This window comes from Barbus barbus (genome assembly GCF_936440315.1).
Source record: "Barbus barbus genome assembly, chromosome: 32".
NCBI classification, from domain to species: Eukaryota; Metazoa; Chordata; class Actinopteri; order Cypriniformes; family Cyprinidae; genus Barbus; species Barbus barbus.
This window is the reverse complement of record NC_136760.1, coordinates 13,303,841-13,328,684: the sequence shown is the minus strand read 5'-3', so window position 1 is coordinate 13,328,684 and position 24,844 is coordinate 13,303,841. Positions and strand designations below refer to the sequence as shown.

At 46.4% G+C, this 24,844-nt stretch overlaps 1 protein-coding gene across 1 annotated transcript in view; it reads left to right on the top strand.

Moving 5' to 3' along the window:
* Positions 1-522: 522 nt before the first annotated feature.
* Positions 523-24,844, top strand: part of LOC306852379 (uncharacterized protein) — a gene marked incomplete at its 3' end in the record, with an annotated part of 402,219 nt that continues 377,897 nt past the window's right edge. The window contains exon 1 of the mRNA XM_079389139.1: positions 523-1,025. The remainder of the gene's footprint in view (positions 1,026-24,844) is intronic.

Sequence of the window (24,844 nt, the reverse complement as noted above, 5' to 3'; positions counted from 1 at the left end):
ATGCTTTGTATATAGTATGTATACTGAAGTATTCTTCGTTATTCGTTATTACAATGATAAATATCACTGCCAGACGTGAAGTGATATTGCCAGACATGGTCATAGAGTCAGTAAACACACGCTGATGTGCTTCCATTCAGATTATAATCAAACAGATGGGCCATATAATCAATAATAGCTGATCAATGAATCACAATGATAGCCGTCATAGAGTCGCTAATAAACACGCTGATGTGCGTCCATACAGATTATAATCATGCAGACACGGCCACATTCCCCACACAATACACACACACACATATAAAAAATGTAGAAGAAAAAAAAAACAGTTTTTTATGGATAAAGCAGATCGCTAAGTTATGCCCCGCTCAGATGACAGTGTGCGTCACAGAAGCGTCACTGCCGGCAGGAGGGAGCGCCAAATTCAAATAATCTATATTCCGCTTTTCTGAGACTTTTTTTTCCGTAGACGGTCTCATTATGTTTGTAAGACCGTATTCTACAAAATCGTTTTGTTTTTTTACCACCAAGACGCTGTTTTTGAGCGTAATTTATTCCATAACGGACGCGAACAATAACTCTCTGAAGAAATGAAACGTAAACAAAGGAATATTCATCCTTATTACAACGTTATTGTTTCGCTGGACTAAAAGTGCTCGCTGGGATGTTTTTCTGTGGACCCTTACCTCTCTAACTAAACTGGGATTTCAGCAGTGGACGCGTTTGTGGCTCGTTATTACAATGATAAAGGTACGTACGGCTTTTTTACTCTGCGTGTTTGGATGTGTACTGCTTACACAAATGTAGCAAATTTGTGCCACTCATTCCTTATAAGCTTTCCATCGAAAAACAGCGATCTGTCGTCGATGCTTGAGGCTTAGACCCTCAGAATGATATAGAGTTTGACAAGATTAACTTTGTCCCGTTTCATTTATTCTATTAGAAAACAATGACACATGCAAACAAAGAGCGTTCAGTGCGAGGTCGCTCTGGTGCAGGCTAACAGGTTAAACATGTTCCAGTCTGTGTCCTGGAAGCAGTCCTGCAGTGCTGAGGTGGCATTGTCTGGCCATACTGTGATCTGCTTTTCAACCGGTTTGGAGAAGTGGTCTATATGCTGGGATTAGCATAACAGTGATGTGGTCGGAGTACCCGAGGTGGGGGCGGGGTTCAGCCTTGTAAGAGTTTTTTGTGGTCGTGTAAACAAAGTCCAGTGTGTTGTTTCCCCCTGTTGCAAAGTTCACATGTTGGTAGAACTTTGGCAAAACTGTCTTTAGGTTTGCGTGGTTGAAGTCACCGGCTATGATGAAAAAGTCGTCGGGGTTATTTGTTTGTTGTTCACTGATGGCGCTATACAGTTCACGAAGCGCGTCCTTAGCGTTTGCACACGGGGGGATGTAAACCGCAACGATAACAATGGCCGTGAACTCCCGCGGCAGATAGAACGGTCGACACTTCACAACCATAAACTCCACCAGCGATGAACAGTGTTTTGATAATACCGCAGCATTGTTACACCAGTCTTTGTTGATATACACACACAAGCCACCTCCGCGTGTCTTACCAGACAGTGATGAATCTCTGTCCGCTCGGAAGTTGGTTAGCCCGTGTAATTGAATGGCAGAGTCCGGGATGTTGTCGTTTAGCCATGTTTCGGTGAAAACAAACACGCAACAGTCCCTTGCCTCATGCTGTGTAGATCGACTGAGTTGAATTAAGTCCAGTTTGTTTTCCAGAGAGCGAACGTTTGAGAGCATGAGTGTTGGAAGAGCCGGTCTTGAGGGGTTAGCTCTTAGCCTAGCTCGTATACCTCCGCGCTTACCGCGCTTCCGTCCTCTCTCACACCGCTTGCGACGCCTTGTGCGGGTAGCGTCAGTAGGCGAGGCCGCGGTCTCGAGGTCCGGCTCCAGCAGTAAACAAAGGCCTCGTAGCTTCTCAGTAGCCGCCGGCGAGAGAGTTGATGTTCGTATGCGTTGCTGATATCCAAAAGACTTTGGCGATCATAGATGAATTCTGGGGTGATTTCCTTAAGAGTTAGCGGTAAACTGACACTATTTGGAGACGAACAGACGACATTAAACGACATAAAAGCACCGTCTTTGGGACCCGGAGCAGCCGCTGCGATCGATCGCGCCGCCATCTTCCTTACCGTAAACCCCTGAAGCATCGGCATACCCTGAACCACTGGCATTCCCTGGACCATCGGCAGTCTTTGAACCATTTGCAGACCCTGGAACACTGGCAAACCCTAAAGCATGGGCACACCCTGGAAACCTGGTGCTGCTGGTATAAGTATGTTGGGTACCATCTGCACTGATGCTCCAGGTGCTAATGGCGTAACCAACATAGGACTCTGTGCTGGTGCCTTGGGTCTGAGAAGGGGTCGTCCAGTAGAAGCCTTCCTTTGCTTTGCCTGACCTGCTGTGCTCTCTGGTAGCTTGTACTGGTGCTGCTCCGCTGGTTGTTCTGGCTCAGTCCGTGTTCGTTTGGCAGCCTGGAGAGGTTCCTGAGCTTCAGGGAGGGTCTGAGGCAACTGAATGCTCTGAAGCAGCACAGACTGCTAGTCAACAGGCTTTTCAAAAACACAAGCACAAAATATAATTTTTTTCATCACATTTGTTTGATGCATAGTTCCATAACTAGTTCCATTGATTCTGTTATTTTCCTGTTTATCAATGTGAAGCTGTTAAACACATTCTGTATAGTACAAAGCACTAACGAAATAAAACTTGAGATTTGACTCAATGCATCTTTGTTGCCTACTAATGACTTTAGTTTAAAATCTGAGCAAAGTTTGGATTTAAAGCAGTGAAGGGGATGTGGAACCCAGTACAGCCGTGTCACTGCTCGTGACCAGAGTGGAAGAAGCCAGTGTCAGTGTGGAGGAGGGTGGTGACAGAACAACCTCTGGATCAGCAATGGTGTGATCCTCGCTGATGTCACAGCAGCCCTCATCTTCATCTCTCTCCTCCACATTAAGGTCCTCTATGAGTTCTGCAATCTCCTCTGAGTCTGGGTTCATATGCTGCAGTGCCTGACCAGTCTGCTGGAACAGATACTGCACTTCAATGAGCTCACCTGGAATAAAAACAATAAACAAATGGATTAAATAAAATTGTGCATCATATTTGATACATAAGGCATTTGTAGTAGCTCATATAGTGTAATAGTGTGAGAACATGGAGCTCATAGTCGAGGAGAAAAAAAAAATATTCAGAGGCCAGAAACCTATAACTGTTGTAATTGTAAATTGCAAGTTAATTAACAATAATAGATTCTCTTACCAGTGTAACGTGCAGGGGGACAAAACATGGGGACCACTTTCCTGCTAAACAGCTTTTCATAATTGCGGTTTACACAGTCCACCTGTGTAGACCCTCCAACAAATAAATCTGAAAGTTCAGACTGTTTGCACTGGTCCCTGTAAACAGACAACAGTTTTAGGGAGTGTTAAATAAACACACAAAGACACTTAGGCTACGTCCACACGAAGCCAGATTTCTCCCTATCCGATCTTTTTTTTTGCCTCAAATTCCGTAAACACGGAGTCTTCTCAGGAAATATCTGTGTCCACACGGAATCACTGAAAACGACTGAAAACGATGTAGTACACATGCCAGACCAATATGTGGTGCTGTAATTCTGCCACAGAGATACACAAAAAAACAGAGAAGAAGACTTGGACCATGTGCGTAAACCTTGCGCGCTGAATACAAACTAACACACAAAGCAGAAGATTTTGCTTTAATAAATCTAATGAGCTCAGTAGGTTCTGCAGCACGAACACAGGCACGTAGTCTGACATTGTTGTTGTTGTCGCCGTTATGTGACGCAGCGGTGTCTGATTAGGGGAGCGAGACGGCCCCGTCCACACGAAGACGCGTTTCTCTGTATACGCATACATTTTTTACCGTATAGGCGTTTCGTCCACACGAAACCGGCGTTTTCGAAGAGTGAAACAGATCATTTTTGAAACCGGGTCCCAGGGTGGATAAATTTGAAAACGCCGTTTTCATGTTTTCGTGTGGATGGCGAATCCGTATATTTTCTGAAACGATGACGTCATCAGCCCACGTCTCGCCTCTAATCAGACACCGCTGCGTCACATAACAGCGACAACAACAATGTCAGACTACGTGCCTGTGTTCGTGCTGCAGAACCTACTGAGCTCATTAGTTTTATTAAAGCAAAATCTTCTGCTTTGTGTGTTAGTTTGTATTCAGCGCGCAAGGTTTACGCACATGGTGCAAGTCTTCTTCGCTGTTTTTTTGTGTATCTCTGTGGCAGAATTACAGCGCCACATATTGGTCTGGCATGTGTACTACATCGTTTTCAGTCGTTTTCAGTGATTCCGTGTGGACACAGATATTTCCTGAGACGACTCCGTGTTTACGGAATTTGAGGCAAAAAAAAAGATCGGATAGTGAGAAATCTGGCTTTGTGTGGATGTAGCCTTAATGTTCTTTCTTTACATATACACAGTTTGTGTGACAAAGACGTACCTGGGATGAAGCGGATCAGGTGTAAATGAAAGGATTCGAGAGAAGTGGAGCCTCTGGCACATCTGTATGTCTTCAGAGGCACAACTCAATTGGTTAAGCTCCCTGTCTCTGTATAGAGCGCAACACCAGGGGGGTCTTGGATACACTTAACATGCTTCTTCTGGACACTCCAGATGTGCTCCATCCTTTCTCGGTCCAGAAAAGGAACACCCAGGGAGTAATTGCCCTTGCTGCTCAGGAGCTCTGTAAGCAGTCGTTCAAGGAGAAGGATGGTAGTCTCCTCTCCACAGGTCCTCCTCCGGCAATGTAGAACCAGCTCCTCCCTGGTCAGATGCTTGCTGACATCCTTATCTGTCAGTGCAGGCCAACCCTGGGACATCAACAGCTCTCTCTTTGCTTTGCGAAGCATAGAGACATCAGCCGCATCCCATTCAAAGATGCACACTGATAGCCGTGACATGAAGATGGGGTACAGCTGATGGGCATCAGTTGTACACCCCAGGGCAATCCTGCGCATAAAATGCCAGATGTCCAAGCGTATCACAAGATCTGGCCAGCCTGAGAATCTGGTTTTCAGCTTGGGTCTCGCCCACCTCGGTGCAGCACCCACAGTCCACGTACAACACAGCAGGTGGATCCACACCAGCCTGCTGGTATCTTTTCACCAGACCGTCTATCATCATGTCCAGTCCTTCCTGGGCTGTCAGCACACTTATGAGCACCTGACCAAACTCGTTGCCAACAGAGGTAAGCCAGAGTCCCGTTCCCCTCGCTGTCCCAGCCAGCTTCTTGGTGATCTGTAATAAGAGATATGAAATTACGCTGTAAATGTAATCAAACATCACATCATGTAAAATACAGATACAGTGACGTGCCAGTATATAAACATCAGCATTAAGAAATGAAAATCCACAACTAACCTTTTTAGTGGAATCCATCTTCAAGACAAAGCCATAAGTGGACGTTATCCTTGCATGGATTTCATCCAACCTTGTCAGGATGTCTTGGCTGTAAACGATGAGCAGCCACTTGCAGCTTGGCACCACTGTAGGCTCTGGGGGCTCCTGGAATTTTACCGGCATCACCCCGGGTTGATTTAGGAAGTCAACACATTGGGTGGTGTACCGGGCCAGATGATGGAGCCACTGCTCTCTGTGGTTTCCACGCAGCTGCTTGATCACCCGCGTGGGGCTGTTGCCTAAGCCACGCTCACGCAGGAGCCGGATGACCCGCATATCACAGGCATACCTTAGGAAAAGCAAAATCCACACATTCATATATTTTTGATACTTCATTTGTGAAGTATTTGCATATATCTGCCCCGGGAGTTTTCATCGATCATTGTTACTGCTGTGTACATTCCACCACAGGCGGACACCGGCTTGGCTTTGTCTAAACTTCACGATGTGCTCAGCAGCTACATCAACAAACATCCTGACGCTGCCTTCATCATCGCGGGGGACTTTAACAAAGCCAACCTCAAGCAGGTCATGCCGAACTTTCATCATGTATCCTGTCCAACTAGAGGACCAAACACACTGGATCATTGCTACACTCAGTTCAAGGATGCCTACAAAGCCTGCTCACTACCGGCGTTTGGCAAATCGGACCATGCCGCCATTTTTCTAACACCGGGATACAAACAAAGGCTCGTTCAGGAACCTCCGGTGCGGAGAGTAGTGACGCGCTGGTCCTCCCACTCAGAGGCTATGCTGCAGGCGGCTCATGATGACGTCGACTGGGACATGTTCCAGGCGAGTTCTTCTGACGTCAGCGAGTTCACGGATGTAGCATTGAGCTTTGTAAACACGCTAACCGAGCAAGCTACAGAAACAATAACGATAAGGACATTCTCCAACCAGAAACCGTGGGTGGACAGATCAATCCGTGCTGCGGTTAACACATGAACTGCCGCTTACAATGAGGCTCTTCTGAGCGGGAATATGAGCGAGTACAAAGCATTGTGCTATGCTCTCCGACGCGCAGTAAGAGCCGCTAAACACAGATACAGAGAGAGAATTGAGTCTCATTTCCAGCTCAATGACTCTCGACGGATGTGGCAGGGACTGAGGACCATCTGTGCCTTTGGAAACAAATCCTCCGCGGAGGTGAGAGTAGATCCGTTGCTGGCCGACGAGTTAAACACCTTCTTCGGCCGCATCGATGGCAACGGCGGCGGCGCGTCTCTGCCGCCTAGCACGTCAGGAAGCAGCAGGCAGAGCAGCGATGATCCTGTAATCACCGTGTCGGAGGAGGAGGTTCGGAGGGCGCTAAAGAACGTGAACGTCAGGAAAGCAGCCGGACCTGATGGGATAACCGGCCGTGTTCTGAGGTCTTTTGAGAGACTTGTTAAGAGCCACATCTGCTCCTCCACCCCTGATACTTTGGACCCTCTTCAGTTTGCCTAACGCCGAAACAGATCGACGGACGATGCCATCTCTCACGTCCTCCACTCTTCCCTCACACACTTGGACAGCAAAAATGGGAATTATGTAAGGCTGCTATTCATTGATTATAGCTCAGCTTTCAACACTATAGTCCCCATCAAGCTGGCTTCTAAACTCACAAACCTCAGCCTAAACTCCTCACTCTGTGACTGGATTCAAGACTTCCTCACCGGCAGACCTCAAGTGGTGAAAGTTGGCCAGTTCACCTCAAACTCCATCACCCTGAACGTAGGAGCCCCACAGGGCTGTGTCCTGAGTCCCTTGCTTTACTCTCTCTACACGCATGACTGCGTGTCCTCTCACAGCTCCACATCTATTGTCAAATTCGCTGATGATACTGTGGTTCTGGGCCTCATCTCCAACAACGATGAGACCGCATACTTGGACGAGGTAGAGAGACTCACATCATGGTGCCAGGACAACTGTCTCTCTCTGAATGTGAGCAAAACTAAAGAGCTGATCATGGACTTTAGGAAGAGACAGCAGCAGCCCTACACTCCTCTTATGATCAGTGGGACCCCTGTGGAGAGGGTGAGTAGCTTCAAGTACCTCGGTGTAAACATCTCCGAGAACCTGACTTGGACTACACACATCCAAACACAGGTTAAGAAAGCCAGGCAAAGACTGTACCATCTGCGACAGCTGAGGAAATTCAGGGTCTCACCAGCAATCCTGAAAACTTTCTATTCAGGGACCATAGAAAGTGTATTGACTCAGTGCATCTCAGTGTGGTATGGAAACAGCTCCAATCAGGACTGCAAAGCACTACAGAGAGTTGTGCGCTTACTAAAATGGCAGCGCGCACAATCGCAGCGGCTTCTCTCTCTCCCGACAGAACGGTGTTTTCGTGTTTTTTGTCTTGTAAGTCGCAATGTTTTTGCACATCTTCGTCTCGTCTACCTGTCTGTAAGCGCGCATACAGTCGTGAGTTTCTGCTCGATGTCGGCAGAATCACATTTTTTGAGTTAAACTCAGCACACGCCGAAGAGCTGCGGGACCTCGGTCTGTTCCGAAAGCCTACTCCATCACCGACCCCCACTACTGCATCTCGCCCACAGCGGAGACGCTACAAGCGGCGTGAGAGGAAGCAGAAGAGGGGTGTTCCGCCCATCGGCGTTTAGTTCGTTTCCTAGTCGGACCCGTTTTGGTGACGGACCTAGTTTCGAGCCGAGCTACAGCGCTGAAATCACCTATGAGTCTGCGTCATTACAGAGTTTGGTCAAATCTTTGTCTGTAAGTAATTTTTCGTCAGAATTGTGGTTTCTGTATGATGTATATGTTTACATTAAGTAATGTGTGTTATTACGTTCGTGACTCTTATTAGTTTCATCGCGTATGCTCTAGATTGAAGTCTTTTGTTTGCCGACTCACTGATTTATCTGCTCAGCAACGAGCCTCGGCGCTTCGCCTCAGATTAATTAGTTGATTTATTTACATCTGTTGATTCATATAGATTATACATGTAACAGTCTAGCAGATAGTTTGGTGTTACTGAGGATGTTTGTTTAATTTCTATGCAATAAGAACATCTGTAGTTTATTGTGTAAAGTGTTGACTTAGAGAATAGCCTACTGTTCAACCATATTGAGTTACTGGGTAACTATATTTGATTGTGTAAAAAAGACAACAGACGTTACACTTTTGTAATGTTTATTTTCTGTTTACTCTTTCAGTCTTACAGACTTAAATGAGGAAAAAACTTGAGAAATAAAACTGAGGAAGAAAAAAAAGCAACAAAAGATAAGACATCAATCCTCAACAAGACTTACGAAGTTTCTCTTCATTGCTGTTAACTATCTGTCTAGCCGTACAAATCAGACGTCGTACATGCGAGGGCAGAATAAGGGGTAAGCGCGGAGGTATCCGAGCTAGGCTAGCGGCCAACCCACACAAGCCAGCTATCCCCACCATCGTACTGGCGAACGTACGCTCTTTGGACAATAAACTGGACTACATCCGACTACTCCGCTCCACTCAGAGGACTGTAAGAGACTGTTGTGTTTTTGTGTTTACGGAAACATGGCTTAACAACAGCGTACCGGACTGCGCCATACAGCTCGACCAGCTAACATGCTATCGAGCTGACAGAGCTCTCGTCGAGGGAGGTAAGATCCGCGGCGGCGGGCTTTGTGTTTACATCAATGATGCATGGTGTCGCGACGCTGTTGTGGTCTGCAAACACTGCTCACCCCTGGTGGAGTTTATGATTATTAAGTGCCGGCCATTCTATCTACCGAGGGAATATTCAGCCATACTGCTAGTTGCTGTATACATCCCTCCCAGCTCCAACAACAACATCAGGAGTGAGGCGCTAAATGAACTGTACCAGCACACCAGTGAGCAGCAGACAGCCCACCCAGATGCTTTTCTCATCTTGGCCGGGGATTTCAACCACGCAGACTTAAAGAGTGTGTTCCCAAAAATACATCAACACATAGACTTTCCAACATGGGGAAAAAATACCCTGGACTTTGTTTACACCACCCAGAGAGGAGCTTACAAGGCCCTCCCCCTCCCCCACCTCGGAGCCTCAGACCACATCACTGTCATGCTAATGCCTGCATACAGACCGCTCGTCAAAGTCATCAAACCAATACACAAACAGATTCAAGTGTGGCCGGAAGGGTCGTCAGAGGCACTTCAGGACTGTTTTGACACCACTGACTGGAATATGTTTAAACAGGCTGCCACATACAACAACACTACAGACCTCCAAGAGTACTCGGAGACTGTCACTGCCTACATCTCCAAGTGCATTGATGATGTAACAGTCACAAAGTCCATCACTGTCCGGGCCAACCAGAAGCCGTGGATGACAGGGGAAGTCTACAGACTGCTGAAGGCTCGGAACGCTGCCTTTAGAGCTGGAGATGAGGAGGGCCTGAAGACAGCTAGGGCCAACCTATCCTATAAGAGACAGTACTCCAGGAGGATAGCCCATCGTTTCAGCGACAGCAGAGACTCTCGGAGCTTGTGGCAGGGGATACAGACCATTACGGACTACAAGCCCCCACCACAGACCTGTGACAGCACCATCCCCCTGCTGAACGAGCTGAATGCCTTCTTTGCTCGCTTTGAGGCACAAAACAGCACCACTGCACAGAAGACTCCACCTCCTCCCGGCGACCAGGTGATGACGCTGTCCCCGGACAGCGTGAGGAGGTCCCTCAGCAGGATCAATGCACGCAAAGCTCCGGGTCCTGACAACATTCCTGGGTGTGTACTGAGAGACTGTGCAGTGGAACTCACTGATGTCTTCACAGACATCTTCAACATCTCGCTAAATCAGGCCGTTGTCCCCACATGCTTCAAAGCTACCACCATCATTCCAGTCCCGAAGAAGTCATCTCCATCCTGTTTCAATGACTACCGTCCAATAGCACTCACTCCTATTCTCATGAAGCGCTTTGAACGGCTAGTCATGCACCACATCAAGTCTGTCCTCCCCCCCTCACTTGACCCCTTCCAGTTTGCATATAGGTCCAACCGCTCAACCGATGATGCCATCGCCACTGCCCTCCACCCAGCCCTCACACATCTGGACAAAAAAGACTCATATGTCAGGATGCTGTTCATAGACTTCAGTTCAGCATTCAACACAATCATCCCTCAACAGCTCACACACAAACTGGTCCAGCTGGGGCTCAACATCTCTCTGTATAACTGGCTGTTGGACTTCCTGACCGGGAGACCTCAAGCAGTACGGGTTTGGCAGTAACACATCCAGCACCATCACACTAAACACTTGGGCCCCCCAAGGATGTGTGCTGAGCCCCCTCCTCTTCACTCTGCTGACCCACGACTGCACACCGTTACACAACTCTAACCTGATCATTAAGTTTGCGGATGACACAACTGTGGTGGGTCTCATCAGCAACAGAGATGAGACAAACTACAGGAGCGAGGTGAGCCGCCTGGCCGGGTGGTGCAGTGACAACAATCTCTCTCTGAATGTGGAGAAGACGAAGGAGATTGTTGTTGACTTCAGGAGAGTACACACTCAGCATGCCCCTCTGACCATCAACGGTGCGACTGTGGAGAGAGTGAGCAGCACCAAGTTCCTGGGTGTGCACATCACAGAGGACCTCTCCTGGACTAACAACACTGTAGCACTGGCCAAGAAAGCACAGCAGCGTCTCTACTTCCTCCGCAAACTCAGAAGAGCCAGAGCCCCGACCCCCATCATGTGCACCTTCTACAGAGGCACCATCGAGAGCATCCTAACCAGCTGCATCACTGTGTGGTATGGCGCTTGCAACGCATCCTGCCGCAAGTCACTTCAGCGAATAGTGAGAGCAGCTGAGAAGATCATTGGTGTCTCTCTCCCCTCCCTCCAGGACATTTACAGCACCCGTCTCACCAGCAAAGCCCTCCGCATTGCAGGTGATCCCACCCACCCGACACACAGCTTCTTCAGTCTGCTGCCATCAGGGAGGAGACTGCGGAGTCTCCAGGCGAGGACCAGCAGACTGAAGGACAGCTTCATACATCAGGCTGTCAGGAAGCTGAACTCCCTCCCGTCCCTGCCCCCCCCCCCTCCTCTCTTTCTACCCCATACAACACTGAACTCTGACACTATGAGACCCCCCCCTACGGCTCCCCACACCCCCAGGACCAGCCACCCCCACCTACTTACAAACTGTGACCAGCACCTCTCACTTGTGCAGCATTGGACTGATCACTACCTCATCCAGCATTGACTGCAAACTACCTCCTCGGATAGTCTCATAAAAAGACTGTTCTCCTGTCAATTTAACAGACTGACAAGCTCTTTTTGCACTACACATATCTGCACAGTTTTGGTTTATTTAACTGGTTTGCACTCCATCTATTCTGCCATGTGCCTTATGTCACTTTATCTATCTTTTTTTATTTTTCTACAATGTTCTCAGATTGATAAGCTGTTTTTGCACTACAAATATATCTGCACAGTTTTGTTTTTATTTAACTGGTTTGCACTATCTGCCATGCGCCTTATGCCACTTTATCTATTTCTTAATTTTTTTTCTACAATGTCCTTACTTGTATAGCTATAGAGTTGTATGTACATATGTTTAAACCGTATTATCTGTATTTGAACGTGTTTAATGTTAACTGTTTACACCAAGGGTCTGAGGGTAACGCAATTTCAATTCTCTGTATGTATGTGCTGTACATGTGGAAGAATTGACAAAGCAGACTTGACTTGACTTGACTTAGCTGAGCGCATCTCAGGGTCTGCTCTCCCCTCTCTGCAGTACATCTACCTCAAACGCTGCAAAAATAGAGCTGTTAAAATAATCAAGGACTCAAATCACCCTGGTAACCGTCTATTCACTTTGCTTCCATCTGGAAAGCGCTTCCGTAGCCTGATGGCAAAAACTGAGAGACTTAGGAGGAGTTTCTTCCCCAGGCCATCAGGCTCCTAAACTCTAACTCTGTGTCATAACATCACATGACTACATGTATATACCACTATATCAATAGCTATTCATAATTTTTCTCTACCTCATATTGCTGCTATTTAAATACCCTGGACAACTTTTTGCACATTCTTTTTGCACATTCCTCTTAGTACTATTTAAGTCAACAACATACTGACCTGTACATTTATATTTATATATTTTTTTATCTCTTATTTTATTTTATTCTTCTTATTTTTTCTACTTTTCTTTTTCTTAACATTTGTATTCTATATAATTGCACTGTCCTTGGAGTGGACCTGACCTACATTTCACTGCTGGTTATACCCTGTATAATTGTGTACGTGACAAATAAAAATCTTGAATCTTGTATATGTGATGATGGGCTAACAACTGGACGAGGAATGAAAGTGTACTTCCTTGTGAGGATGACCTGAAACTCAGAACGATGGCCCAGATCTAGCTGTTGCAGGACGGTATGACTCCAGGACACATGCGAGGCTCTACACTTGGTACAGATGAGGGTTTCTGTGACCATGTTATATGTTCTGTCAATGTCTAGAACCTGCCGTGCCCTTTTGTGCAGACCACCTACTCTCAGCTGATGTTGTCCGCAGGCAGGATTGGGACAGAGAATCTTGACCCTCCACAGCTTGTATGGCATCCACAGCAGATGAGAATAACAAAAGAATCTGTCTGGAGCTGGAGCCTGATTATAGATAAGTGCTGGCTGTAGGAAATGAATCCTACAAAAATATATTTATTTTATTATTTAGCTTTTAGGGAATCACTCTTAAGAGTTGATCTTCATATGATTAATTGTTATTAATCAGAATGTACAACTTATGCCTTGTTAACGACTTGTCCAGCAAGCATTAATAACAGCAGTTATCTTTTAACACGTTGTTTATTTCATTCGTGGCCAACGATTAAAATAAATCAAATAGTTAAATTGAGTTAGCTAAGTTAGCTCATGAGCGTAGGTAAAACGCAATCTTTTTGGCAAATAGTTACGACATGTTAAATCACATAACACAGACAAAAGAGTTCTTAATAAAGTCAAAGTTTTATTCACTATTCTAACACAACATTAATACACAACATAAACAGACATGAACACACACATACGTTGCAATGGGAGCGAGTTGTTTATATCTGAAGAGAGAGAGACTTAGGTTTTAATGCTAGCTTTTCAACCTGAGGGAATTCATAGACAAAGAAGTATTTTATCTTTACCCTCAGCGGAGAGATATCCCGGTTTCAGTCAATAAAGAGATTTGCCTTACTTGGTCTTTCAGTTGTTTCGATCGAACTCAGTTCAGGCTTTCTTCGGTTCAAAGAGACTCTTTCCTCCTTTGCTTTGGTAGAGACGAACTGTGGCTGCGTTCGGATTGGCTGCTCGGGAGGTCGTGTGACTAGCGCACTCTTCAGTGGTTGGTTGTCTCTTTCTGACTTGGTGAAGAAGTTTGAGGTTAAAGTTCTTTGAAAGTTTAACTGAGTCTTTGTGTTAGTTGCTTTGCTTCGCCGTGATGTTCGAGGCCTGAAGCGCTTGCAGCGTGAGCAGAACGAGAGACTCGCTGGCGTGCGTATCCTCCTGTTGTTTTCAAACTCCAACTCAACTCTCATGGTTGAGTATCCGTTTTTAACAGGCCGATTTGGGGTCCGCCTTTTTGGGCGCGTGGTCCAATCGGCTCCTTTCCTGTGGGGCGTTTGATCCAATCGCAAATGTAGCTGTGGGCGGAGCCCCGCCCTGCGTAGCTGCGTGTTTTGCATACATTATCTGGTTCAGTCATTGGTCACATGAAACAAATTATTGCAAGCAAGTTTCTATCCGTTATTGTAACCATGGGTTGATAAAACGGATCATTTTCATTCAACCATAATATTCTTCATAAGGTTAGCTTTCTAAAGAAACCAAACACTTATATTTTGATATGCACCAAAAATACACGTGACCACAGAGGATATTACTGGGTTAGATACATTGATCACAGATTCTAAATTCTAAATACACATATTAATCATGTGAAAATGAACAACTAGTGATCAAGAATATAAAAACGATTACATGAAAAAGATTACATAAGTTCACACAACCAGCTTATAAATGTCACAAACAAAAACACCCTTTAATGTATAAACTATATTGTCTATAGTGTTTTGTTTCAGGGTATAATTTCAGTCGCAGAAGCCAGTATAACTTTGTTCTTTTAAAACAACATCTTTCCGGGTGTGGCTCTTTCTTTCTCTTTGTTAGATGAGCGAACATGGACCGGTTGAATTCCTTTGTCTGTTTTAGAGAGCGCAACGGAGAAAAGGCGCGCGTTTTCAGGAATGTGCGTGATATGCAGGGTCGTAAAAGTCTTTGGTTTGGAAGGTCTGGAAATTGTCTTTATTTCGAATCGACCGTAAAACCGTCATCCTTTGCGATATGTCCTTGAATTTACTGCATGAAGTCAGGGGGGGGTTTCTATGTGGGGTTCCTCCACATGACAAGGGCTCTCGAAAACCCAAAATATATGTTTTTCTTGGCTCGGAGGTTTAGGGGGAGGGTCGTCTATACGGCGTCAAGAAGTCTGGTGCTAGCTGTGTGTGCGTTCAGACCATTCCTTACATGGCTGTGGTGGGTAATACCAGAGCTGGAGGTTATCATGAAGCTCTGGCTTTCCCTTGGATCCCAGTTTGAAAAGCCTTTTGCCAATCCACTTGTGATCCTCTGGTGGCAAGTTCTCCGACCACAAACGAGGAAGTGGAACTACAGATGGAGCTTGCAATAATGACCCAGAAGCAGCTGTCTGTTAAGGAAAAAAAGACAAAACATTTAGTCAAGGAAGGTAATTCATTTAATAAGAATTTTATTTTAATCCGCCACTTCTTTCACATAAAATTATCATTGCAATTATAGTTTTTACTTGAATACCATTGGTATTACAGTGATTAGTATGACAATGACACTGATAACTATATTGTCCACTGCTGTCATCCAAAAAAGGAACGAAAAAAATAATATTCTGAAATCTTGTTTAATATTTTCTGTAATTTTACAAACAATCTCGCTTTATTTTGACACATGAATATGTTAAATTCTACACATTGCTTATAATTAGTAAATGGCGACAGCTGATTTACCTAATTTTTAGACCAACAGAATATGAAATTACTTACCGAGACAATACTGCATGGCTGTGCAGGACTGGACACATCTGCAGTGGCTCTGGGGACAGGGGCTGGAACTTGAGGATCTGGTGTCTGTACAATCATGAAGTGAAATATAATAGATTTTGTAAATATAACATAACTTTAACTCATCCTAGATTAAATCATATACTACAGTTTAAAAGTTTGGGGTCCAAATGTTTATAAAAAGAAACCTATTCTGCTCACCAAGGTTGCATTTGATCAAAAATACAGTAAAAAATATAAAAAAAATGTTACATTGTGAAACATTACTACAATTTAAAATTGTGAAATGTAATTTATTTCTATGGTGGCAAGAACACATTTTCAACATCATTACTCCAGTCTTCAGTGTTACATGATCCTTCAGAAATCATTCTCTTGAACAAACATTTTTTACTATTAGTTGAAAATGTGAAAATGGCTGATGCTTAATAAAACTGCATTACAGAGGTGTTTTCAGAATTAACAATTTTTTCAAAATACTTATGTCATTTAGCAGATGCTTTTGTCCAAAGCGACTTACAAATAAGAAAAAGTAACTAAAACTAAAAGTTACAACTCTATAAATACTATAGACCCACATATTTAAGAAAATAAAGAAATTAAATCAAATTGACATGCATATAACAACACTTCAATAATTAACATATAAATGAAAAAAACAAATAAAAAGCGATACTTCTATCCCTTGGTGGAGTCGCACGGTAGAGTTGATGGTCTTTACACTCTTCGGTCTTCACACTAAGAGGGCTTCACACGAAGACTGCCGTGGGATAATAACCTTTTTTATACTAATCCAACAAATCACAATTTCAATTCAGCTGGACCCACTTTCCTGTTTATCAACTAAAAATGGCCAAGCAAGTGCACACACTGATAAGATACGCGATAGTACGAGACCAAACGCGATTTCAGCACCTCTCAACACAGTAAACAAAATAAGCGTTTCCTAGCAACGGCAAATGCGCTAAACACTGAGACAAGTAAATACACTTACGAGCTGATTTTAAAGACTGCTTCTGCTTAAAGACTACTTCATTACACTCCCTTCTGCTGGCGCTTGAACCCACTTTCCTGTTTATCAACTAAAAATGGCCAAGCAAGTGCACACACTGACAAGATAAAATAAAATAGATAAAATGAAAATAGAAATCCTTTGTAACATTATGTATTGAATAGAAATCTTTTGTAACATTAAATGTCTTTACTGAGATTTTTGACCAATTTAATGCCTCCTTGTTCAATAAAACGATCAATTTCTTTAAAAAAATCTTTTGAATGGTAGTTTGTATGAAATCTATTTATTCTATATAATATTGCTTTTTCCTTTATTAAAATATGGTCTTCTGGTATTAAAGATATTTTTAAAAAGTTTAATCATTTAGATAGAATGGAACACGGAACGTGTCTTCATAAAATACAATGTCGATTATGTTAGTACTTACAGAGACGGTGGTGCTTGGTACTGAGGCACTAGAGACTGCTGCGCTGGGCTGGACTTCAACCTGAGAAGATCTCCTGGCCACACTAAGATTTGGCTTTGCTGCAGCAATGTGAGAGCCTGTAAATCTTGGTTTGGTAAACTAAAAAGGGGCAAAAAATGGGCATTTCAGTGAGAAGACAGAATGTGTTATAATAGCATTTATTACAATTTATATAAATATTACTATTTTAAGTAAATGCAGCCTTCAGAAACGGAAATGTAGTCCATAAGCAGAATGATTTATTAGCAGCACTGACTTAGGTTACTCTTGAAATAGCTACAAAGTATTTGCATGATGGAATAATTATTAACGTGTACAATTAATAATAGCCGGTGTGTATGTGGAATGTTACCTGAGATAGAGAATGAAAAAGAGAAAATGTAGCTTTACCACATGAGAAGTACAGAGAGAGGTGCCATGAGGGACATGAGTCTAGCTCAGCGACCTTCAACCCAGGTATAGCTCAGTTAGAGAGGAAGAGGGCAATCCAAGAGTAGAGCCCAGAGATGAAAGAGAGAAAGCACTCAGGTTACATTCCTCTTTTATCCTTGACCATGTGACTTAAACCAAATCTGAGATATTCAAACTGACCAATCAGCAGACAGCAACTGCCCCCATTGTACAAGAAGTGTGAATATTAGCAGGTCTCTCATAGTTTTCTAGCTTTTTCTTTTTTTTTATTCTTACTTTCTGTACTTCCTCGAATTTGAACTGAACACATACTTCAATGTTTTAAAAAAATAAAATTGTAATTCTTACCATTGACAACTGTGGTGCAACTATTGTTGCCACAGGTGCAGTAGGCTGGGGCTGGGGAAGGGGATGAGGCTGGGGCGGGGTGTCAGGCTGATTTGGCTCCATGTGTCACGGTGCACACACAAGGGAGGACACAGGAACACGCAGACGAGGATGTAAACTCAAATAATATACTTTACTAGGACATCAGGACAGGACATGGCAGGACAAGGCAAGGCAGACAAGGACATCACACACCGGGGTTAACGAGTAGACCAGACCAAGTCAAATTGAACAGACAGGACTATAAATAAACAGGTAAATCATAGATAATGAGATGAACACGGCTGGACAAGAATTAACTAATGATAGCATTTAACAAGGACAGGAAACAAACCAAATAAGGAAACATGAGGCGGGAACACGTGACACACACGACAGAGGACTGACATAACTCCCCCCTCCCGAAAGGCTCGTCCCGAGCCTTAACAGTTCCATCTGGGAGGGGGGGTGGGCGCTCTGGAGGCCTCTCAGGATAGACACGGACCGGAACACAGGACGGGGACCTCCAGAGCGGAACAGAGAGACAGAACCCATGGCAGGGCTGGGAGCTCTAGAGGCCATGGCGGTGCAGGTAGCTCAGGAGGCCCTGGCGGAGCAGGGAGCTCAGGAGGCCATGGCGGAGCAGGGAGCTCAGGAGGCCATGGCGGATGGTCTTCGGGGCTTTGGCCTTGGACCCCTCAGCCCGGCCCCTACAGCCGTATCCCTCTTACCCCCCCAAAAAATTTCCCTGGGGAAGTTAGGGGGTAATCAGGGGCCCTCCGGGGCTAGACAAACAAAACAAGACAGGAAACCCTCCAGGGTCAGACAAACAGGACAGGACATGACATCCCACAGGAACCAGAAGCCCTCCTGGGCTGGCTAGGAAGCTGAGGCTTCCTCTGGGCATGACGAGGAATCAGGGTCCCTCACAGGGTCCCTCAGCAACCTCCTCCACTTCTGCGACAGGGGGGGCAAGCGGCCCCAGATGAGTCTCCATGGACAAGACAAGACATGACATGGTAAGTTTAAAATGTTCCTGTGGGCACAACGAGACATACACACGGCACTCCTGGCCGTGACGTGTGGACTTGATCCACGGGGATAGGGTTAGAGGCGGCGGCCGGCAGGCTTGAGTCAGCGGCAATCCGGTGGGCTTGAGTCAGCGGCGGACCGGCGGGCATTGAGTCAGAGGCGGACCGGCGGGCATTGAGTCAGAGGCGGACCGGCGGGCCTGGGTGAGCCGCGGGAAGCGGCGTGAATCTCCCGCGAACGGCGGGCTTGGGTGGGCTGCGGACGACAGCGAGAACTCCCGCAAACGGCGGCGTGACTTGGGGGAGCCGCCGACGGTGGGTTGGCTTTCCCCACGGACGGTGGCGTGATCTCCCGCGAACGGTGGGCTCGGTGTGAGCCGCGAACGGCGGCGTGACTTGGGGGAGCCGCTGACGGTGGGTTGGCTTTCCCCATGGACGGCGGACTTAAGTGAGCCGCAGACGGCGGCGTGACATGGGGGAGCCGCCGACAGTGGGTTGGCTTTCCCCACGGACGGCGGACTTAGGTGAGCCGCGAACGGCGGCGTGACTTGGGGAAGCCGCCGACGGTGGGTTGGCTTTCCCCACGGACGGTGGCGTCGATCTCCCGCGAACGGCGGGCTGGAGTGAGCGGCAGGCTTGGGATAGCCGCGGGCAGCGTTGGATATCTCCCGCGATCGGCGGGCTTGACTCAGCGGCGATCCCGCGGGCTTGACTTCAGGGCTCGCGGCCAGCGGACTCGCGGCACTCGCAGCGATCCCGCCGAACTCCCACGCCCACTAGACGCAGGCTAAGGCAGGATGACGAGAGGCGACTTCCATGCCGCGAGGGACAGACAAAACAGGAACAAAACAAGACTTTTGAAAACGAAAAAACAAACGAGGTGAAGGGGCGCCGCTTACTGTTTTAGGTCTGGTCTTCTGTCACGGTGCACACACGAGGGAGGACACAGGAACACGCAGACGAGGATGTAAACTCAAATAATATACTTTACTAGGACATCAGGACAGGACATGGCAGGACAAGGCAAGGCAGACAAGGACATCACACACCGGGGTTAACGAGTAGACCAGACCAAGTCAAATTGAACAGACAGGACTATAAATACACAGGTAAATCATAGATAATGAGACGAACACGGCTGGACAAGAATTAACTAATGATAACATTTAACAAGGACAGGAAACAAACCAAATAAGGAAACATGAGGCGGGAACACATGACACACACGACAGAGGACTGACACCATGGCCTTCTTTGCTGTTCCAGCAGCAGCAGTTTGTTCCACCACCCTTTCTGCTGGTCCAGTAGAGGCAGTGGGCTGCTTAAGACAACCAAAAAAAAGACATATAACAATTCTGAAATAAAACCATTTCAGTAAATAATACTAACAAAAAATACTTGCTACAGTAATGTTACCTTTGGAGTGTGAAAACCACAGATGCATTTCAGCACACCTCCAAGCAAGGTTGTCTGGCCACGAGACTGCATCGGACATTTCTCAATCTGTAAGCATTATAACAAATGCAATGCATACAAGTGAGTCCCTTTAAAGAGCATTAAATTCATAATTAATACATTAATTTCTAGGATATGAGTCACTATTTATTTTATATATAATGTTACAGCTGGCATCTTTCTTTAAATGAGAGACAAACAAGAGAGGAATATTTCACACCTTCAAACCACCCATTCATTCACCATCCCTTCCCCCACCTTCTCAAATCTGAGTCTCCCAAAACATCTTTCATGTAGCTTTTCATTAACAGTATGACATAAATCTCAAAATACCTGCGTGCACATCCAAATTCTGCCGCTTTTGCTTTCCTTGCTTTTTAGCCAAGTCAGTGCAGGAAGCTTGTCCCTGCCTCTGCTCCTTTCTAACAGAGGCACCCTGTTGAAGCAGGGACACCAATAGTTTACTATCATAGTGTAGTTACTTTAAAACAGGAAAAAGAAGTCGAATAACATAATAGTGAAAAGCAATAAGTAGCCTACAAGAATGGAAACAGCCAATGTCGCTCATTGAAAGTTTTGTGTGAAATTATTTTGGGAAAAATTTATAATTTTGAGTTAAAACATTAACAAACAGCTAACACACAGCTGGCTGCCATTTTCAGGACAGCCCCAAAGACCTTGATTAGCGCATTCAGGTTTGTTTGATCAGAGAAAGACCTGCAATCCGCAAGAAGGGGGGCCTTCAGGAGTAGGACTGCGTACCCCTGCAAAAAGGATGCCTCTACCATGGAAAATTTCAAGGCGTTAGCTAGTCTGAGATGAGTTTTTGGAAGAACAGATAAACAAACAGCTAACACACAGCTAGCTGCCATTTTCAGGACAGCCCCAAAGACCTTGATTAGCGCATTCAGGTTTTGTTTGATCAGAGAAAGACCTGCAATCCGCAAGAAGGGGGGCCTCCAGGAGTAGGACTGCGTACCCCTGCAAAAAGGATGCCTCTACCATGGAGAATTTCAAGGCGTTAGCTAGTGGCGAAGGGTGACAAGGAAAAGGTTGGTGGACCCCATCGGGCGGCCGTTCCACCGGTCGAAGCAACCCGTGGAACATATACAGGTAGCGTGGCCGAGAGGTCTAAGGTGTTAGATTAAGACTCCAGAAGCGGCGCTGCGTGCAAAGCAGCATGGGTAAAGCAATCCCACCGGGTAGCGTGGCCGAGCGGTCTAAGGCGCTGGATTAAGGCTCCAGTCTCTTCGGGGGTGTGGGTTCGAATCCCACTGCTGGCAGGACAACCTTTTTGGAAGACTCTTGTGACTGCCATGGCCGAGCAAAGAGATTTTCTTGGCCGCACTCGACGGGTTTTGCGAAGAAGCTCCGCGGTCGCCTTTGCCTCTATTTCTGGAGGGTGGTAGGGCAGGAAAAGAACCACGAAGAGCAGCCCTCCTGGCTAGTGTGGCCGTGTGGTCTAAGGCGCTGGATTTAGGCTCCAGTCTCTCTGGAGGCGTGGGTTCGAATCCCACCACTGCCAGGAGTAGGATTGTAAACAAGGTCGGGAGGCACTGCGTGTATTTGAGAAAAGTCTGAAAATATTATGAGAGCACGTTTTCCCTGGCAGCATCCAGGCCCGCCAAGAACATGCGAGTCAAACAAGATGCTTCGTCCTCTCTCACAGGTAATCGCTTGCTTGATAAGGCAGGGTGACTCAGTCCTGCTGCTTGGGCCCCGTCCTTCCTGTGTGGTTTACCGACTACTTGAGCTTTTGTTGCTGACGATTTGTGTTGATCTGTTCTTCCAAAAACTCATCTCAGACTTTCTTTGACAGCAACACAGCCACAAGCGCTAACCCCCTTGGGATCAGGTTTTTCTTACGCAAGCAGGATTGGACTGCAGATTTTTAGTAAAAGCAGCATCGGGGCAGCCGTTCTACCGGTCGGAGCGACCCGTGGAACATATAGGTGTAGCGTGGCCGAGAGGTCTAAGGTGTTAGATTAAGGCTCCAGAAGCGGCGCTGCATGCAAAGCAGCATGGGTAAAACAGTCCCACCGGGTAGCGTGGCCGAGCGGTCTAAGGCGCTGGATTAAGGCTCCAGTCTCTTCGGGGGCGTGGGTTCGAATCCCACCGCTGCCAGGACAACCTTTTTGGAAGACTCTTGTGACTGCCATGGCCGAGCAAAGAGATTTTCTTGGCCGCACTCGACGGGTTTTGCGAAGAAGCTCCGCGGTCGCCTTTGCCTCTATTTCTGGAGGGTGGAAGGGCAGGAAAAGGCCCACGAAGAGCAGTCCACCTGGGTATTGTGGCCGAGTGGTCTAAGGCGCTGGATTTAGGCTCCAGTCTCTCTGGAGGCGTGGGTTCGAATCCCACTGCTGCCAGCAGTAATTTTAAACAAGGTCGGGAGGAACTGCGTGTATTTGAGAAAAGTCTAGAAATATTGTGAGAGCACGTTTTCCCTGGCAGCAGCCAGGCCCGCCAAGAACATGCGAGTCAAACAAGAGGCCTTGTCCTCTCCCACAGGCGATCGCTTGCTTGATAAGGCAGGGTGACTCAGTCCTGCTGCTTGGGCCCCGTCCTTCCTGTGTGGTTTACCGACTACTTGAGCTTTTGTTGCTGACGATTTGTGTTGATCTGTTCTTCCAAAAACTCATCTCAGACTTTCTTTGACAGCAACACAGCCACAAGCGCTAACCCCCTCGGGATCAGGTTTTTCTTACGCAAGCAGGATTGGACTGCAGATTTTTAGTAAAAGCAGCATCGGGGCAGCCGTTCCACCGGTCGGAGCGACCCGTGGAACATATAGGGGTAGCGTGGCCGAGAGGTCTAAGGTGTTAGATTAAGGCTCCAGAAGCAGCGCTGCGTGCACATCTAAATTCTGCCGCTTTTGCTTTCCTTGCTTTTTAGCCAAGTCAGTGCTGGAAGCTTGTCCCTGCCTCTGCTCCTTTCTAACAGAGGCACCCTTTTGAAGCAGGGACACCAATAGTTTACTATCATAGTGTAGTTACTTTAAAACAGGAAAAAGAAGTCGAATAATATAATAGTGAAAAGCAATAAGTAGCCTAAAAGAATGGAAACAGCCAATGTCACTCATTGAAAGTTTTGGGTGAAATTTTTTTGGGAAAAATGTATAATTTTGAGTTAACATATTAACAAACAGCTAACACACAGCTGGCTGCCATTTTCAGGACAGCCCCAAAGATCTTGATTAGCGCATTCAGGTTTGTTTTATCAGAGAAAGACCTGCAATCTGCAAGAAGGGGGCCTCCAGGAGTAGGACTGCGTACCCCTGCAAAAAGGATGCCTCTACCATGGAGAATTTCAAGGCGTTAGCTAGTGGCGAAGCGTGACAAGGAAAAGGTTGGTGGACCCCATCGGGCGGCCGTTCCACCAGTCGAAGCAACCCGTGGAACATATACAGGTAGCGTGGCCGAGAGGTCTAAGGTGTTAGATTAAGGCTCCAGAAGCGGCGCTGCGTGCAAAGCAGCATGGGTAAAGCAGCCCCACCGGGTAGCGTGGCCGAGCGGTCTAAGGTGCTGGGTTAAGGCTCCAGTCTCTTCGGGGGCGTTGGTTCGAATCCCACCGCTGCCAGGACAACCTTTTTGGAAGACTCTTGTGACTGCCATGGCCGAGCAAAGAGATTTTCTTGGCCGCACTCGACGGGTTTTGCGAAGAATCTCCGCGGTCGCCTTTACCTCTATTTCTGGAGGGTGGAAGGGCAGGAAAAGGCCCACGAAGAACAGCCCACCTGGGTAGTGTGGCCGAGTGGTCTAAGGCGCTGGATTTAGGCTCCAGTCTCTCTGGAGGCGTGGATTCGAATCCCACCGCTGCCAGCAGTGGTTTTAAAAAAGGTCGGGAGGAACTGTGTGTATTTGAGAAAAGTCTGGAAATATTGTGAGAGCACGTTTTCCCTGGCAGCAGCCAGGCCCGCCAAGAACATGCGAGTCAAACAAGATGCCTCGTCCTCTCCCACAGGCGATCGCTTGCTTGATAAGGCAGGGTGACTCAGTCCTGCTGCTTGGGCCCCGTCCTTCCTGTGTGGTTTACCGACTACTTGAGCTTTTGTTGCTGACGATTTGTGTTGATCTGTTCTTCCAAAAACTCATCTCAGACTTTCTTTGACAGCAACACAGCCACAAGCGCTAACCCCCTTGGGATCAGGTTTTTCTTACGCAAGCAGGATTGGACTGCAGATTTTTAGTAAAAGCAGCATCGGGGCAGCCGTTCCACCGGTCGGAGCGACCCGTGGAACATATAGGGGTAGCGTGGCCGAGAGGTCTAAGGTGTTAGATTAAGGCTCCAGAAGCAGCGCTGCGTGCACATCTAAATTCTGCCGCTTTTGCTTTTTAGCCAAGTCAGTTCTGGAAGCTTGTCCCTGCCTCTGCTCCTTTCTAACAGAGGCACCCTTTTGAAGCAGGGACACCAATAGTTTACTATCATAGTGTAGTTACTTTAAAACAGGAAAAAGAAGTCGAATAACATAATAGTGAAAAGCAATAAGTAGCCTACAAGAATGGAAACAGCCAATGTCACTCATTGAAAGTTTTGGGTGAAAATTTTTTGGGAAAAATTTATAATTTT